General features: G+C 38.7%; 1 protein-coding gene and 1 non-coding gene across 13 annotated transcripts in view; one reads left to right on the top strand and one right to left on the bottom strand.

The window, feature by feature from the left end:
* Positions 1 to 20,055, top strand: part of NR2E1 (nuclear receptor subfamily 2 group E member 1) — a 201,861-nt gene that overhangs the window by 5,903 nt on the left and 175,903 nt on the right. The gene's annotated exons all lie outside the window — the stretch shown is intronic.
* On the bottom strand, positions 5,405 to 5,486 carry TRNAL-CAA (transfer RNA leucine (anticodon CAA)). The gene has a single exon. It is a non-coding gene; the product is annotated as a tRNA-Leu (tRNA).

The following is a 20,055-nucleotide window of genomic DNA, read 5'->3' as shown; positions in this document are numbered from 1 at the left end:
AGGGAGGGGCCTGTGGCAGCCGCCACCCCAGCCCCAGCCCCAGCTGGACTGCACTCACCACACTTCGGAGGCAGCCTGCTCTGGCAGAGGCTCCCAGGCTTCTCATTTTCCATTCCTTTCTGTGGCTAAGGGGTGGGGGTGAGGGGGCCTGGGAGGGAAGGCTGCTCACCATAGGCTGGGGCTTGAAGAATCTGAGTTTGCTGATTTAAATACAGCATCTCTGTCTTAAAAATAAATAAATAAATAAATGCAAATGAAATTCCTTCCTACAAGTTTAAGAATTACATTAATTTTGCTTTTTATCTCACATATCTTAGAATATGTGACACAGACAATAAAGCAAAACAAAAAAAGTAGTTTATTGTGGTAGGCACTAGAATAAACAAAGATCACTTGAACACTACTGTGCTCTCAAAAAATAGAACATAAAACCAAATTGTGTATAGTAAAGTTAAATATTAAAGGAGGTAATGCGGAGATGTTTTTAGGAGCATTAAATACTGAACTAACTGTGCCTAGGGATCTGGAGAAGAGTCAGAAACCTTTTCAAAGAGGAGGCAGTTTTTGAATGGGGCTTTATAGAATGAGTAGGAATTCACCCAGTGGCAGCTCTAGAATGTCTCTGTTGGAGGAGCGAGTGGCAGCCATCTAGACAGAGGGAAAAATTGGAGAACTTGTCTTAAAGTTGTATTTGCATGGCAAGCACACTATTTTTACTTAGAACTCATGTTTATTAGGGTTACTGATGAAGATTTTGAAGATAGTGTTAAAAGCAATCTGCCTACTTGCTAAAAAGCTCAAGTTTTATCCTTGTAGGCAATGGGGAACCTTTAAAAGATTTAATCAGGACAATCATATAGGCATTTTATGAAAAGAACACTCACAGCAGTGGATTTTTTTTTTTTTTTTGTGGTACCAAGTCTAAAGCATAATTAAAGTAAAATAGTAAAGACCTAAAGGAAGTTGAGGTGGAAGTGGAAAAGAAGAGGGGTTAGATTTAAGAGATAGTTATGATAGAGAAGAACAAGAATTCATGGTTATGTAGATAGATATGGCATGTGAAACAGTGATGACTCTAAGGTTACAAATTTAGTTAATAGGTCAAATGGTGGTACCATGGACAGGAATGGAATAGAAATATTGGAGGAGTGGAATACATTTGGACTGGAATAGAAACAATGAAATCAAGTGGAATTGCCAGCTCAGGATGCTGCTGATAGAGATACCCAGTGTGCGTGCGTGCTTAGCCACTTAGTTGTGTCTGACTCTTTGTAACCCTTTGGACTGTAGCCTGCCAGGGTCCTCAGTCCATGGGATTTTCAGGCAAGAATACTGGACTGGGTTGCCATTTCCTTCTCCAGGAGATCTTCCTGACCCAGGGATTGAACCTGTATCTCCTGGGTCTCCTGCATGGCAGATGGATTCTTTACCCACTACTGAGCCTTTGGGGAAGCCCTTAGAGATACCCCGGGAGCATCTTAAATTACAGATCTGGTGTATAGTAGAGTGGCCAGGGTTAGAGATTTAGAATTGGGAATCATTGTGGTAGTTGAGTCCCTGGAAATAAAATAAGTCAATCAGAGATTCAGATACTGATTAATTAATGATTGTTGAAGAAGATTATTTTCATAGATTATATACATAGTAGCCCTTGAATATCAGAATAATATCAAGAAAAGGTCTTGGTTCTGAGTGTAAACCTAAAGACTGAAGCAATGCTATGCCCTAAATATAGGCCCTTTGCATCTTTCACCTACATTAGTGCAATGGCGAAGGACAGAGATCAAATAAAAAAGGCAAGAAACCCAGAGAAGAAGAGAAATTGACTTTAGCACCATCCCAGATTCCTCTATTAAGTTAAAGATGTGAATCAAAACTATGAGACGTTTCAAAAAATTGTTTTCATGAAAATTTTTTAAGAAAATTTACCCGAAATTTGGAAGTAAAGCAAAATAGTCAGTATGCTGGGGCACTGTTCAACAGGCCCAAGCAAGGATTACTTAATTTTCAAGTCTAGGAGAATGAACCTGTCTTTGACTCTTTACTATTTCATTAAAGCTCAGACACTGTTAAGTTACACATTAATGTGTAGATTTCTCTCTGCTAGAAAAGATAATCCCAAAGATTATGATCTGATTACCCTGAGGGACATTAGCACGTTGTGCATCTAACCTGGCAACCTAATTCTAATATTCCTTTTTATTATTGCCTTTATTCATTTTAAGAAACATTAATGAGGTAATAAAGTTTTGACACATTATTCTATATTTGCATGAGAGTGATGTTTTTCTGTTTTTGAAAATTGTATTTTGACAGTTCTGTCCTTCAAAACATGTGGAATGGGGGGAAGTGCTGGGGGCGAGGAACTAAAGATATAAACCAAGAAGATATTCAAATAACCAGTCTCCCTGCTAACACTCTTCCCTATGGTCTCCTCTCACCATAACAGGCAAAGTGATCCTTTGAAAGTTTATGTTTAGTTATGTCATCCTTTATACTTTGATCCCACCCATGGCTACACATTTCACTCAGTGTTAAAGGCAAAGTCTTTACTGTGTCCCAGAAAAATCTACATGATCTGCCACTCCCAATAGCATGCCCTTTCCCCAACTGGCTTTATTCTTCTCCATAGCACTTAATACTATACAAAATCCTATATATTTGTTTATTTCCTATCTCCTTTCATTGGAATTTTTTTAATTGGAGAATAATTACTTTACAAAATTGGGTTGGTTTCTGCTGTACAACAATCCAAATCAGCCATGTGCTGAGCTGTAGCACAGCTGTACCTATGAGCATAGCCTGCAAAGCTCCTCTGTCCATGGGATTATCCAGGCAAGAATACTGAAGTGCATTGCCATGCCCTCCTCAAGGGAATCTTCCTGACCCAGGAGTTGAGCCTGCATCTCCTGCGTCTCCTGCACTGCAGGTGGATTCTTCCCACTGAGCCGCCAGGGAAGCCATAAATATGTATGCATGTATGTGTGTGTATGCATGTGTGTGTGTGTATATATATATATATTCCCGCCCTCTTGAGCCTCCCTCCTACCCCCTATCCCACCCCACTAAGTCATCATAGAGCACTTGGGTGGGCTCCTTGATCCACTGGATTTTTGTTGTTCCACTGCTCTATCTCTAGTACTTAGAAGAATGCTTGACAGTTAATAGATATTCAATAAATATTTATTGAAAGATGATTTTGTTTGCAGAGGGTGGAGTATCAAAAGCTCAAGGCTTAAAAAGAGGGTGAAATAATTGCTTTAGGTAGTGAGAAAGTGAACATATTAAGTAAGTGTGACAAAATTACCAGGCAATATTGAATGCCAATTTGAGATGTGTGGACACAATTTTAAGGTCTGACCAATTGGCTTAATTATATGTTCTCTTCAGCAATGGTCAGCTGTTCAGGTGAAAGCATAGAGTAGCATAAAGGTTGAGTTTATGCTGGAGCATTGCTTAAGCCAGTATGATGAAAGGAGAGAACATACCACCTTATACATCCCCTTACCTGACCCAGTCTCCCATGGCTTTGCACCTTCCCAGATCATTCCACTGGGTTATCTGGAAGTTGCAGTCTATTGTCCATAATCTCCCTTTCCCTTGATATTTTTTCTTCCTCTTTACCCTAAAAAATCCTGGCTATCCTTTGATGACTTCATTTCCACTATGTTTCATGACCTCGAAGGTTTCATGATGCTTCCTCAAGAGTAGCCCTAGGTTGAGGGTAAGTGGAGGTCAGGCAGCATTCCAATCTCCAAGCAGAGCAATTTACTTTGATCTACTTTATACATCTGAATTCCACATAACATTTTTTTTAAATGTTCTACTAGGGGAAAAAATAGTTTGGAAACTGCTATTGCAGTGGCCTACTGTCTGCTATGTTTCTCCATCCTTCCTCTTTGTAAATTTATACTTATCCTGTTCCACTACCATGTATTGGTAGATGAAGGAAGATAAGTTAGCTTTTTAGTTTATACATCCCTGGACACAGAAGAGCCGCATTTAAACCTGCTTTAGAGACTACCACATTATCACCCAAAGAAAGAGTCTAGACTTTGAGCTTTATACAGTGACAAGATGGGCCTCTTGAGTTGTTTCCCTTGTGGGGGGAATGAATGTGTTTTGCCTGCAAGGAGAGTCAGCCAGTTATTTATGTGAGCTGTGGTATTCATTAATATCTTGCACTAAATATTTTCAGTTTTTTCCCTGTGCACATAAGATTGAACTTTGCTGTGCCCTTGAAGTTTGCCCTGACCTGAAGTTAGGTTAGCTATTTGACTTAATTTAGCCAGTAAAGTGAAAGCAAGAATATAAAGTGGAAGCTTTAGAGATGAGTATATGATTTACCAGGGGCCCCATCCACCTGCCATCACAATGACTAACACTTTCCTAAATGATGGAAAATTCTGTTTGTCTGAGTAAGAAAGCATGGAACAGAAACCCTAGCTGACTGGCTTGTGATGGACATGCAACTTAAACAAGAAATAAACCTTTGTTTTTATAAGCTACTAAGACTTAAGGATTGTTTGTTAGCCCAGCAAAACCTGGTCACTTTAATACATATTTATTTGCTGATTTCCTCCCTGCTGTTTTCTTTGGTTCTGTCTCTTTGGATGTCCTTGTGTTTGGATGTTAGACCTTATCATGGAAATTGCTCAACTTCTTCAATATCCATTCTCTTCTTCCTTTTAATAACTCTCTCCTGAGTTTTGACTGCAGAGGCAGAACTACATTCCCCCAGCCTATCTCATAACTAGATGTGAACAAAGTGATACATGTACATTACAAGTTATATCTTTAATTTGTGACTTTCGTTGACCTCCTTCCTGCTAGTTAGAGAATGTTAACAACTGAAACAGCAGCCCTGGATACAGGGATAGATATGGATGCAACATGTTTAGTATGACAGAGCCCCCTGACTCATAAAGCAGAGCCATCTACCTACCCTAGGCTACAGAGAAATAAACTGCTATTTAAGCCACTAAATTTTGGAGTCTCTCTATTATAGCAACTTAAGCTGCTTCCTAATATAGTCCTCTTAGGCTTTTACTTACATTTTCTTATCTTCTATGTCCTCTCCTATTTTTTAATTTCTGTGTCTTTTTACCCTATTTCCAGAGATTTCATTAACTTTGTTTTCCAGTGCTTCTACTAAGTTTTTAATTTATGCTACTACATTTTTAATTTCCAGTAGTTCTTTTTTTGTAGATGCTATATGCACTTTTTAAAGTTTTATTCTTTCTTGTAGCCTGTTTCCTCCAAGCTGCTAGTTTCTTCATTTTTCTTTGGATTTCTGGCTCTCTCTGGCTCTCTCTGCTTATATGTAAGAGAAAGGCACTACAAAGCTAAATGAAAGTTCATGGACAGGGCTGTGTATCTGTGGCTATCACTATATGAACAGAGATGCTGTGAGCAGGATTTGAACCTGCATGGGGAGACCCCATTGGGTTTTGAATCCAACATCTTAACCACTCAGTCATCACAGCTCCAGTGGTTATCAGCTTAGGGCAGTTTATCCTCCTCTACTGGGGAAACTGGCAATGTCTAGGGACATTTTTGGTTGTCACAACAGTGGTAGAAATGCTGCTGGTATCTAGTGTGTAGAGACCAGGAATGCTACTAAATGAATGTGCAAATGGTCACCCAAAACAAAGAACCTAAAACATAAACATTTTAGATCTTTTCCCTTGGGCGTATCATACTATTCAAAAAGACTCTGCCAATATGCTATCTGGCTGCCAGCATTCTGAGATCCCAACAGTGGAAAAAGATTGTCATTCTGTTAGTAAACCTTTATTTAATTACCCTATTTTTAGCAAAATGCTCCTTCCCTCAAATATGCTTGTGTTTCTTGTGCCTCCCTCTGTTTCACTTTTTCCAGAGATCAGAACTTCAGGGGTATTCTGCTGAAATCAGGGCGAGACAGAGTTGTAGGGAGGGTGGAAAGAAGAGAAGAGAAAGGCAAGGGAGAAAGGGAAAGGTATCCCAACTGAATGCAAAGTTCCAGAGACTAGCAAGAAGAGAAGCCTTTCTTAAATGAACAGTTCAAAGAAATAGAGGAAAACAATATAACAGGAAAGACTAGAGATCTCTTCAAGAAAACTGGAGATATCAAGGAACATTTCATGCAAGGAGGTGCACAATAAAGTCTCATAAGTAAGGACCTAGCAGAAGCAGAGGAGATTAAGAAGAGGTGGCAAGAATATACAGAACTATACAAAAAAGGTTGTAATGACTGGGATAGTCACGATGATGTGGTCACTCAGCTAGAGCCAGACAACTGGAGTGTGAGGTCAAGTGGGCCTTAGGAAGCATTACTATAAACAAAGCTAGTAGAGATGATGGAATTCCAGCTGAGCTATTTAAAATTCTAAAAGATGATGCTGTTAGAGTCCTGCACTCAATATGTCAGCAAATTTGGAAAACTCAGCTGTGGCCACAGGACTGGAAATGGTTAGTTTTTATTCCATTCCCAAAAAAGGCAGTGCCCAAGAATGTTCAGACTACCATACATTTGCACTCATTTCACATGCTAGCAGGGTTATGCTCAAAATCCTTCAAGCTAAGCTTTAGCAGTATGTGAACCAAAAACTTCCAGACGTTCAAGCTGGATTTTAAAGAGGCAGAGGAACCAGAGATCAAATTGCCAACCTATTTTGGATCATGGAGAAAGCAAGGGAGTTCCAGAAAAACATCTATTTCTGCTTCATTGACAATGCTAAAACCTTTGACTGTGTGGATAACAACAAACTGTGGAAAATTTTTGAAGAGATGGAAATACCAGACCACCTTACCTGTCTCCTGAGAAACTTATATGCAGGTCAAGAAGCAACAGTTAAAACCAGATATGGAACAATAGATTGGTTCAAAATTGGGAAAGGAGTACATCAAGGCTGTATATTGTCATCCTGCTTATTTAACTTCTATGCAGAGTACATCATGTGAAATGCTAGGCTGGATGAATCCCAAGCTGGAATCAAGACTGCCAGGAGAAATATCAACAACCTCAGATATGCAAATGGTACCACTCTAATCGTGGAAAGTGAAGAGGAATTAAAGAGCCTCTTGATAAAGGTGAGAGAGGAGAGTGAAAAAGCTGGCTTGAAACTCAAAGATCAAAAAACTAAATTCATGGCATCTGGCCCCATCATTTCATAGAAAATAGATGAGGGAAAAGTGGAAACAATGACAGATTTTATTTTCCTGGGCTCCAAGATCACTGCGGACCAGTGACTGCAGCCGTGAAATTTTAAAAAAAGACTTACTCCTTGGAAGGAAAACCATAACAAATCTAGACAGTGTCTTAAAAAGCAGGGACATTGCTTTGCTGACAAAGGTCCAAATAGTCAAAGCTGTGGTTTTTCCAGTAGTCATGTCCAGAGGTGAGTGTTAGAATAATGAAGACTGAGCACCAAAGAATTGATGCTTTCAAATTCTGTACTGGAGAAGACTCTTGAGAGTCCGTTGGATAGCAGGAGGATCAAACCAGTCAATCCTAAAGGAAATCAACCCTGAATATTCATTGGAAAGATTGATGCTGAAGTGAAGCTCCAATCCTTTGGCCACCTGATGCAAAGAGCTGACTCATTGGAAAAGACCTTGATCCTAGGAAAGATGGAAGGCAAAAAGAGAAAGGGGCAGCAGAGGATGAGATAATTAGATAACATCACTGACTCAGTGGACATGAATTTGAACAAACTTTGGCAGATAGTGAAGGACAGAGGAGCCTGGTGTACTACATATAGTCCATGGGGTCACAAAGAGTTGGACACAACTTAGCAACTGAACAACAGCAGCATTGTAAACAAACTTTCAGGTAATCATCATCTGTTTAGCTCCTCCACCTACATTTTCAAAGGTACCTGAGGTCCCCCATTTCCTGGCTTGTTTAAGAATTCTAAAATGTAATTTTCTTGCTTTTCTTCCCCTACTGCAGGCTTAGGATTCAGTTTTCCTGGTTCTGCTGTGAGTTATCATTAGTCCATCTGCTTTACAGCTTCCAATATTCTTACTTTGTTTTCTTCCCTCCTGTTCTCTATGTCTTTATGTGTCTTTAAAAAAGAGGGGTAGGGGGACTTCCCTGGGGTTCAGTGGTAAACAGTCTGCCTACAAATGCAAAAGACAGGTAGATCCCTGGTCTGGGAAGATTCCACATGCTACGGGGCTACTAAACCTGTGCACTGGTGACTTACTAGCAAAATTTTTCCTTCCTGTCCATGAAACTCTATGCTTTGCTAGCCTAGAGGTGTTAGTTCCAAAAAGTGGAATGTTTCCACCAGGCAACACAACAGGCAACAACACAGTGATTCCATTTAACTGGAAGTTAAGCCTGCCGCCTGGCCAAATTGAGCTCCTCATGCACCTTAATCAGTAAGCACAGAAGGAAATTTCTGTGTTGACTGGGGTGATTGATCCTGACTACCAGGGGAAAACTGCACTGTTGCTTCACATGAAGGTAAGGAAGAGTATGTCTGAAATACAGGAGGTCCCTTGGTATCACCATACCCTGTGATTAAGGCCAGTGGAAAACTACAACAACCCAATCCATTCAGGACTACTAATACCCCAGACCCTTCAGGAATAAAGATTTGGGTCACTCCACCAGGTAAAAAACCATAATCAGCTGAAGTGCTTGCTGAAGACAAAAGGAATACAGAATTGGCAGTGAAAGTAGGCAGTTATAAATACCAGCTATGATCAAAAAGCTAGTTATAGAAATGAGGATGTAATTGTCGTGAGTATTCTTCCTTATTTTGTTATGAGTATGTGTTTATGTATCTTAAATATCTTTGTTTTCTTCCCTGTCTTATTCCTTTATCATATAAAATATTTGGTTTTATATCATAGAATTTAAGTATTGTTAATTTTACATCATACAGTTAAAGTTATGTGATATCAAAGAACAGAATAAACACCATTCCAGGATATTACCTTCTCTTCTGCAGATGTAGTTAGTATGTTTCTGTCCATATACAGGATAGTTGTATCATCATAGGTAGAATTATGACATTATTGTCTTTATTTAGATATTAAACTTGTTTTAAGGAGAGGCACATGGGTGCCAAGTTTACAAGGGGTGGATTTGTGATGGTTAATTTTATGTGTCAGCTTAACTGGGCCATTGGGTATTCAGCATTTAGTCAAATTATTCAGGGTGGTCTGTGAGGATGTTCTGAGGTAAGCCAACATTTGAATGAGTACCCTGAGTAAAGCAGATTGCTCTGCCTAATGTGGGTAACCTTATCCAATCAAGCAGAGACCTAAATAGAATAAAAAGGTTGAGTAAGAGGGAACTCCTCCTACCTGACTGCTTTGAGCTAAGACATCAACTTTTTTCCCTGTCTTTGGACTTGAACTGAAACATTAGCACTTTTTGGGTCTTGAGTCTGCCAGCTTTTAGACTGGAACTTATACCATTGGCTCTCCTGGTTCTTAGGCCTTCAGACTCAGACTGTACCTATATATCAGTTCTAGATCTTCAGCTTGCCCATTGCAGATCTTAGGAACTCTCAGCCTCCAAAATCATGTGAGGTAATTCCTCATAATAATTACCCCTCCCTCCCCATGTATATCTGTATCTACATATCTATATTGTATCTCCTATTGGTTCCATTTCTTTGGAGAATCCTAACTAATATAGATACCTTAATTATAAATAGAAAGGTGATTGTAGCATTTAAAAAATCTTATTAATTATTCAGTTCTTATTAATAACCATAGACTATAGATTTTATGCATCTCTTAACAGTTTCAAAGTATGTTTTATTATTTATTGTTTACTATCCATTCAGTTTCCTGGGATAAGTAGATTGCTAGAGAAATCAATAAGATGTATTTCTATACAATATGCCTTTTTAAATATAAAAAATTAAAATATTCTTTGTAAGTTAAGTCATATTCACCATGTACATGACAATAGAAGCAGGAGGAAGCAAATGTTACAAACAAGGTAAAATTATGAATATGTGCATCTCAGAGAAGTGGATGTTGTTCAGTTTACCTATGGCCTCATTTGGAGCTAGTACCACTTGTTATTATCCCTTACTTGAAGACCTGGCCAATGTTAAATGGTTTGCTTTCCCACTTTTGTAAACTGTTTTATTTTCCTTCCAATTCTAATTCTGCCCAATTGCTCTATTGAAGTAAAGTCATTTAATCTCCCCTGTTCTGATTGATATTTTAATTATTCAGTTATTTCCAGCTGTGTCCACCTCAACTTTGTTTGAAGAACAGAGAGCTATGCTTTCTGTATTTGAATAATAAAACTAGGGACTAGGTCATTTTTTTTTTCCTCCCAAAAATTAGAGAAAGAAATTATCCACCAAGAAAAACTGTCCCATTTTTTCTGAGTACCATGAAGGAGAGAGTGGCCTATCTGTTCCCTTTTGTTAGTCTGCTAACATTTTAAAGAGTATAACAATTATTTAAAACAATTACTTGGTTTTACAGCAAATCAATCAATCAGTCAATCAATCAATCAATCTTGGACTTGTCATATGTGAACTAAGATCTCATTTTTACTTTCCTGAATACCTAGATTGTATTCCTAGGTCTTCAGAGACAGAGATTCTCTGTGAATTTGAGAATAACTACTGGCTGATATGACAGAGGCAATAATGTGACGTGGGACTTGCCAGTAGGCTTCCATCAAGACAACCTGTCTGTTGGATCTCTTGATTTCAACAAACAAAAACCAACTCAATCAAGCAAAAAGTAGAAAATATAAGGATGAAACCAAGGCCATGTCTCAGGATGGAACTGAAACTGTGCACCAGACACTGTCTTTGTTCTACTTTATGTCTCTTTATCGCAGTGTTCATGGTAGAAAAAATGGCTGAACAAACTCCAGTTTTTATATCTCATGCATTAAAGATTTCAACCTAGACAAAGACCAGATCTTTTACACCCAATTTGAGGTTTTCGAAGGATGAATCTGTTCAGCCCAAACTTACAGCCAGGACAAAAATTGGGGGTCATAATTCATACCCATGGCTGCCTGGAGGCTATCCTGTTACCATGTAGATGAGATCAACTTCCCTAAAAGTCTGCAGAGAAGGGAGGCTGGATGACAGACTTAACAGGTATCTACTGCAAGGCCCTCCCTCATGGAAAACTGATCTTAAACAGTAGCCTACTGGAGTCCATGCTGTGGAAAAGGAAGTGGATAGAATTAAGATAGGTTAGATAAAAGGAATTTTGAGGCAATTAGGCATTTGGGGATCACTTTAATATTTATCATAAGTATATTTTTAAAAATATATAGATCACTATTTGAACAATTCTTATACAAAGAGATTTAATTAACTGTAGCAAATTTGTTCCTGGATTTTGAGCCATCTTCAAATTCAAATGTATGTTAATTATCCAGGTGAGCTTTGCAGAGGTTCAACTCAATTGTCATAGAGCCTGAAATGACCATAATGTACAAGCAGTGACTCAACTGTTTTTATCCTGTAAACCAGTGGGTTCCAGTCTAAGATCCTTGGACATCTAGGAGTCCATAAGGGAAGAATTGAAGGTCCATAAGCTTTTTGCAGTATTTCATACAGTTGAAAGGAAGTCACTGATGGTCCGGTGGTAAAGAATCCATTTCCAATGCAGGTGACGTGAGTTTGATCACTGGCAAGGAAACTAATATTCTACATGCCAGGGGCAACTAAGCCCATGCACCACAATTACTGAGCCCGAATGCCACAACTACAGAAGCCTGCACACCACAATGAAGACCCAGTGGGGTAGAAAAAAAATCAAATTTCTCTGTTTTATAATGGAATTGTATCAAGTCAGGGCAGCAAGTCTGTTTTACAGTGCTGATCTGAAGCTGTTTTAATGCACAGATACCAACATCCATATTGATATATACACATACAGTGATTGGTTAAATAAATTCTGGGTCCACTTCCCATGGACTATCAGGAAAGTCCCAGAAATTTGAGTCAGGTAAGTATATGATTTCCTTTCAACTTTATGAACTACTGCAAAAAGCTTGTGGATCTTCAGTTCTTCCCTTATGGACTCCTAGATGTCCAGGGATCTCAGGCTGAAACCCACCAGTTTATAGGATAAAAACAGTTGAGTCACTGCTTGTCCATTATGGTCACTTCAGGCACTATGATAATTGGAGAGATGTGATTTTAATACATGTTTATATGGCTGCTATTATTCTATTTATACGGGCTTCCCTAGTAGCTCAGACAGTAAAGCATCTGCCTGCAGTGCAGGAGACCCGGGTTCAATCCCTGGTTCGGGAAGACCCCCTGGAGAAGGAAATGGCGACCCACTCCAGGATTCTTACCTGGGGAATTTCATGGACAGAGGAGCCTGGCGGGCGCAGTCCGTGGGGTCGCAAAGAGTCAGACACAACTGAGTGACCAACACACACACATTCTGTTTATAGGGGGCTTCCCTGGTGGCTCAATGGTAAAGCATTTGCCTGTCAAAGCAGGAGGCGCCGGTTCAATCCCTGAGTTGGGAAAATCCCCTGGAGAAGGAAATGGCAGCCTTCTCTAGTATTCTTGCCTGCAAATCCCATGGACAGAGGAGCCTGGCAGGCTACAGTCCAAGAGGCTGCAAAAGAGTTGGACACAACTGAGTGACTAAACAACAACATTCTATTTATATTCTAAAGACTGTTGAAAGAGAAATTTAAAGCTCAAGATTACTAAAGTCATCTTTCCTGGAGAGCTATAAACATGAGATAATTAACCAGCTCTCCAAAATAATGATCTCTTGGAAATCCTTTTACTTTCCTCTTGAAATATATTAAAATATCATCTACCCCATTATTACAAAATATATTGATTAGGTGAATATAATACCTTCATGACAGAGACCTGTGGATAATAAGTAGTTTCCAGGAATGATCTGCCTTTACAACATGGATTTTAGGTCATCCCGTGAATGACAAGACCTTGATGTTTAGGATTTTCAGCAAGTCTTCATCTCCATAATAACAGTAAGCACCTGGCTATTTCTCTGCTTTATCTATGATTAGGCCCTCTGGATCCATATGTAAGGACAAAATGGACAAGAAGAATTTCTAAGATATTAACTCTCTATTTATAGTCCAAGTTGTCAGAAACCCTTTAAGCCTAGGCAGTTGTACATTCAGTTCAGTTCAGTTCAGTCGCTCAGTTGTGTCCGACTCTTTGTGACCTCATGAATTGCAGCACGCCAGGCCTCCCTGTCCATCACCAACTCCCGGAGTACACCCAGACTTATGTCCATCAAGTTGGTGATGCCATCCAGCCATCTCATCCTCTGTCGTCCCCTTCTCCTCCTGCCCCAGTTCCTCCAAGCATCACAGTCTTTTCCAATGAGTCAACTCTTTGCATGAGGTGGCCAAAGTCCTGGAGTTTCAGCTTTAGTATCATTCCTTCCAAAGAACACCCAGGACTGATCTCCTTTAGAGTGAACTGGTTGGATCTCCTTGCAGTCCAAGAGACTCTCAAGAGTCATCTCCAATACCACAGTTCAAAAGCATCAATTCTTTGGCATTCAGCTTTCTTCACAGTCCAACTTTCACATCCATACATGACTATTGGAAAAACCATAGCCTGGACTAGATGGACCTTTGTTGGCAAAGTAATGTGTCTGCTTTTGAATATGCTATCTAGGTTGGTCATAACTTTCCTTCCAAGGAGTAAGCATCTTTTAATTTCATGGTTGCAGTCACCATCTGCAGTGATTTTGGAGCCCAAAAAAATAAAGTCTGCCACTATTTCCACTGTTTCCCCATCTATTTCCTATGAAGTGATGGGACCAGATGCCATGATCTTTGTTTTCTGACTGTTGAGCTTTAAGCCAACTTTTTCACTCTCCTCTTTCACTTTCGTCAAGAGGCTTTTTAGTTCCTCTTCACTTTCTGCCAGAAGGGTGGTGTCATCTGCATATCTGAGGTTATTGATATTTCTCCCGGCAATCTTGATTCCAGTTTGTGCTTCTTCCAGTCCAGCGTTTCTCATGATGTACTCTGCATATAAGTTAAATAAGCAGGGTGACAATAGACAGTCTTGATGTACTCCTTTTCCTATTTGGAACCAGTCTGTTGTTCTGTGTCCAGTTCTAACTATTGCTTCCTCACCTGCATATAGGTTTCTCAAGAGGCAGGTCAGGTGGTCTGGTATTCCCATGTCTTTCAGAATTTTCCACAGTTGATTGTAATCCACATAGTCAAAGGCTTTGGCATAGTCAATAAAGCAGAAATAGCTGTTTTTCTGGAACTCTCTTGCTTTTTCCATGATCCAGCGGATGTTGGCAATTCGCTCTCTGGTTCCTCTGCCTTTTCTAAAACCAGCTTGAACATCTGGAAGTTCACAGTTCACATATTGCTGAAGCTTGGCTTGGAGAATTATGAGCATTACTTTACTAGCGTGTGAGATGAGTGCAATTGTGCAGTAGTTTGAGCATTCTTTGGCATTGCCTTTCTTTGAGATTGGAATGAAAACTGACCTTTTCCAGTCCTGTAGCCACTGCTGAGTTTTCCAAATTTGCTGGCATATTGAATGCAGCACTTTCACAGCATCATCTTTCAGGATTTGAAATAGCTCAACTGGAATTCCATCACCTCCACTAGCTTTGTTTGTAGTGATGCTTTCTAAGGCCCACTTGACTTCACTTTCCAGGATGTCTGGCTCTAGTATAATTGCCTAAAATCTACTTTGGAACAAAGCTATTCCTCTTCCTAAAGCCAAGACATGTCAGTAGGTCACTTTCAGCGGCTTTGAATTCATCTCTCTCACCTCATCAAGGTTCAAACTTCTACCCTAAGTTGCTGTTCCACTCTACCCTTCAGAATAGTAATTAATCTTAATTCAGATGAGAAAACCCGTAATTGCAATATCATCTTTAAATATACCCTCTGTTTCAGTCTTAGAAATGATACATCTAAGTTTGAAAAGAAGTTGATGGGATTAGAAGCAGTATTGAAGACTCAAATTCTAACAGGAAACAGTTTTTTTTTTAAGCATTGTTTTAAATATAAAGCTACAAAAAATAAATATAAAGCTACATATTTATTGAAAATTGATTCATATGTGATGGACAAATCACTTCCCAAATGTGCTTTGTAAAGCTACAGAAAGCAAGGAGAAGTACGTAGGACATGCATTATTGAATGTAAGGTCTTCTCACCCTTAAATGCTTGTACAGGATATTCTTTTTAAAACAAATGTAGTGAAAATTCCCTTTTTCTTCCTTGAAGCATCTGTGAGTCTTTCTTTAGATAAAATGAGCTTTTTTGGTGAGCACATGACAAGGAAGAGGTTCAGTGTAACAAGCAATCATGTTATTTTAAAAATCTCCATCTCAAATTAAGTTTACATATGGCAGCTTTTTAGAGAGGCTGGGTTGCAACATGTGAGCAATTTAAAAGTGTAACGTTTCATTTACAGGTTCAGAGTAGCTTTCAATTCCTGTAGTAGTGTGCTTCTAATTAAATCTTAATTGTACCATTCATTATAAATTGAAAGAAACACTGATATACTGGATTTTCTACAAGAGGAACACAAGATGGCCCTCATAAAATAGCTGGCTAATCCAAAGAAAAGGAGTACAATGTAGAAATGATCCTTAAAATTAAAACCTAACATTTGAAGTTGCATGATTACTAAATTATCACAAATAATATCTTTTTTATAGACCCAAATGATTTAAGTATATGTGATTAGTTATAGTATATCACCAGAATACATGAAGAACAGTGAGTAGGTAGCAAATGTAATGAAAATGACCCATCCTATCATTTAAGTTGCTACTTTATCATATATCAGTTTAATATATCCTTGTGAAATAAACATTTTTAGTTGGTTTATCTTCAGGTCAGAAGAAGAAAGGACCAAAAATGTAAGTGAGGCCAAAGCGGCTTTCTCATGGGACAGGAGATTTTCTGAATTGTAGGATAACTACATTTGTCTCATTATATCTCTTTGGCATGTGCTTGGAATCTGAATTTTCAACATAGCATGAAATAATTTTCAAAAACAAATCAATGCCCCTTCCATTTTTAATTCCTCCTGCTTATAGTCATCATTCCTGAAATCTGGTGACTTTGAATTTAAAATTTAAATGAGCTTATTCTCTTGCAAACAGCTCTATAGAGAATAAATGAAATAATAACTTAACAAAAATACACTAAGAAAGTTTCCATGAACCTTATGGAACTGAAGTTGAAAACAAAAGGTGTTTTTCTGATATCCAGAGAGCTGGAAGATAGCGTCTCAGCCCTAGGTTTTTTGATTGTCTGGAACTGACCATTCTTTTTTAGATATAAAGAAAATACATAATAATGTACCAAACATCCATGTATTCACAAACCAGATCTTAACAATCAACAGTCTGTTGTGTTGTTTAAAGTCATCTTAATAAAAGAAATTTTTAAAATTCTCCTTCATTTTTCCTCTAATCCCATTCCCTCCTATTCCTTTCTCCCCAATCCAGGCTATAACCCTCTTAATTTGGTGTGAGTATTGGTATCTATGATAGTGTTAGTTGCTCAGTTGTGTCCAATTCTTTGCAACCCCATGGACTGTAGCCTACCAGGCAACTCTGTTCATGGAATTCTCCAGGCAAGAATACTGGAGTGGGTAGCTATTCCCTTCTCCAAGGGATCTTCCCAACCCAGGGATTGAACTCAGGTCTCCTGCATTGCAGGCAGATTCTTTATTGTCTGAGCCACCAGGGAAGCCCATTAGTATCTACTGCTTCATAATAAATTACCCCGAAACTTGGTGGCTTAAAACACCATGTATTACCTCATAGTTTCTGTATATCAGGAATATGTGTGGTGTAGCTGGATCGTCAGGCTCAGGATCTTTCACAAGGCCTCTGATAGAGTGTCACCTGGAGCTGCAGTCTTCCCTAGGTTCAACTGGGGCAGAATCTACTTCCAGGTACACTCACTGGTTGTTGGCAGGATTCAGCTCCTTGAGAATTGTTGTACTGAGGACTACAGTTCCTTCCTGGCTCTTGGCTAGAGGCTGCCCTCAGTTCTTTGCCACAAGAGCAGCTCACAACATGAAACTTACTTCATCAAAGCTAGAAGAGCCAGAGCCAACAAAGGAGAAGTCACAGTTTTTTATACTTCCTCTTAAAACTGACTCTGTTCATTACAAGCATGTCACTAAGCCTAGGCCAAACTTAAGGGGAGGAAATTATACCAGAGCATGAAGTCTAGGAGGCAGGATTCATTGAAAGCCATCTTGGAGGCTGGCTAATGTATATCACTTCATGGCAAATAGATGGAGAAACAATGGAAACAGTGGCTGACTTTATTTTTCTGGGCTCCAAAATCACTGCAGATGGTGATTGCAGCCATGAAATTAAAATATGCTTACTCCTTGGGAAGAAAGTTATGACCAACCTAGACAGCATATTTTAAAGTGGAGACATTACTTTGTCAACAAATGTCAAGGCTATGGTTTTCCCAGTGGTCATGTATGGATGTGAGAGTTGGACTACAAAGAAAGCTGAGTGCCGAAGAATTGATGCTTTTGAACTGTGGTGTTGGAGATGACTCTTGAGAGTCCCTTGGACTGCAAGGAGATCCAACCAGTCCATCCTAAAGGAGATCAGTCCTCGGTGTTCACTGAAAGGACTGATGTTGAAGCTGAAACTCCAATACTTTGGCCACCTGATGCGAACAGCTGACTCATTTGAAAAGACCCTGATGCTGGGAAAGATTGAGGGCAGGAGGAGAAGGGGATGACAGAGGATGAGATGGTTGGATGGCATCACCGACACAATGAACATGGGTTTGGGTGGACTCCGAGAGTTGGCGATGGACAGGGAGGCCTGGCGTGCTGCAGTTCATGGAGTCACAAAGAGTCGGACATGACTGAGTGACTGAACTAAACTGAACTGAGTGTATATCTTTAAAATAGCTAATCATTATATACTTTTGTATAAATACCTCTCAGTGAACATTTTGTATATATAAATATGTACAATGTTACATGTTTTCAATTTATAGAAATGGTTTCATAATGTGTGAATTATTATGCATCTTGCTCTCTCATCTCAATATTATATTTTTTACATCTATTCATTGATCTATTTAGATCTAGTAAGTACCCTGTATCCACTATTCAGTATTCAGTCTATGGATTAACACATTTTACTGAAAATTCTACTCATTCATTTTCCTATTAATGGACATTTATTTCCTTTTTTTCTTTTTGGTGTTACGAATGAAGTGACAATTAGCATCTCTGGATATGTCTCTTTGAGTACATAAGCAAGAGTTTCTAAAAACCTAGAAGTTATTGAAATATTATTACATATTTGCAAATTGTTCTTCTAAAGTGATTAATACCTGTTTATACTAATGCCAGTAGTTTAAGAGATTTACATTTACCCAGCTTGCATGCCAACCCTTAGCTGGTAATACATGCTATCTCATTGTTATTTTACTTGTTTTCTTTTTCCTGATTACCTATAAAGCTGATCATCTTTTCACATGTTGATAAATCATTTGGACTTTTTAGTCTCTTCAGTCTCTGGTGCTCACATGCTATGACCATCTTCCTACTGGATTGTTTGTGGTTTTCATTACACTTTGATTATATGCCTTTTGTTTTATAAAAAAGTTTTAATATAGCCAAATATTAGTTCTTGGCCTTTATGATTTATGGTTTTTGTTTCTAGTTCAAGAAATCTTCTGTGATCCAAGATGCTAAAGATACTGTCTATATCTTCAAGCAGTTTACAAGTTTTGGTTTTTTACAGTTGAAGTGAAGTGAAGTGAAGTTGCTCAGTCGTGTCTGACTCTTTGCGACCCCATGGGCTATAGCCTACCAGGCTCCTCTGTCCATGGGATTTTCCAGGCAATAGTCCTGGAGTGGATTGCCATTTCCTTCTCCAGGGGATCTTCCCAACCCAGGGATCGAACCCCAGTCTCCCGCATTGTAGACAGACGCTTTACCGTCTGAGCTACCAGGGAAGTCCTTTTTTACAGTTAGAGCTGTAATCTATTTTAAATTTGCTTTTCTGTTTTGTGTGAAGTAGGGATCTTAATTTTCTGTATGGAAAGTGAGTTCCAACTTCATTTATTAACTCATTTGTCCTTTCACCCCTGATTTTAAATATCACTTCTGTCATAGATTAGTATCCCTTAAAGGCATGAGTCTGTTTCTGGAATTTCTGTTTCACTCAGCTGATCTCTTTGCACATTCTTGAACCAATACCAAACTATCTTAATTGCCAAAACTTTATAATTACTAAATACTTTAAAGAACAGGTCCCACTTCCTTGTTCATTTTTTTTCAGAATTGTTTGGAATATTTGTTCTTCCATTTGCATTTTAATCAGATTCTCAAGTTGCATAAAAATCTAGGTGGGATTTTTATTGAAATTATTTTAAATTTACACATATCCTGAAATTGAGTCTTCCCAAACAAGAACATAGTATTACCTCCATTTTTAACAAGCCTTCCTTATATCCTTCATAATATGCTATAGTTTTCTTCTGTAAAAATGTATACATCTTTTGTTAGGTTTAGTCCCAGATACCTTATAGTATGTTTAATATAGTGAATGTTATCTTTCTTTCCTGTTAGATTTTTAATTTTTTATTGCTGATTTATAGAAATGCTATTGATTTGTATGTTATAAATTTCGCCATTAGTTTTACAAGATTGCCTATAATTTACCTTAAATTTTCCATATAGATTATTGTAGAATCTTCAAATAAGAACAATTTTTACTTTTTCTTTCGGGGTGTATATTTGTCATTTGGTTTGGCCATCCAGCATCTCAGCTCCTTTCTGTGTTTAAGGAATTTCCTGCATTATGAGTCTGGTTGTAAGACAAAGACTTCTTCCTCTTTAGGAGCTTAAAATATTTCAGACTTCTCTCCCAGCCTTCCTTGCAGCTGAGGAACAGGCATTTAATGACAATAGCAGTGACAGCAGTGACAGTAACAACAGTGATGGAGCAGAGGTGGCATTGGCATCAGCAGGAGTAGCAGTTGCAGTCAACTTGCAGGAGTAGACGTGACAGTGGTCTAACAGTGGTCTAACTGTCTGAGGCTCAATGGTGGCAGCAGAGGATTTCTTCTCA

This window comes from Ovis canadensis, chromosome 8 (assembly GCF_042477335.2).
Source record: "Ovis canadensis isolate MfBH-ARS-UI-01 breed Bighorn chromosome 8, ARS-UI_OviCan_v2, whole genome shotgun sequence".
Taxonomy (NCBI): domain Eukaryota; kingdom Metazoa; phylum Chordata; class Mammalia; order Artiodactyla; family Bovidae; genus Ovis; species Ovis canadensis.
The sequence above is the reverse complement of the archived record's forward strand: the minus strand, read 5'-3'. Positions and strand labels throughout refer to the sequence as shown.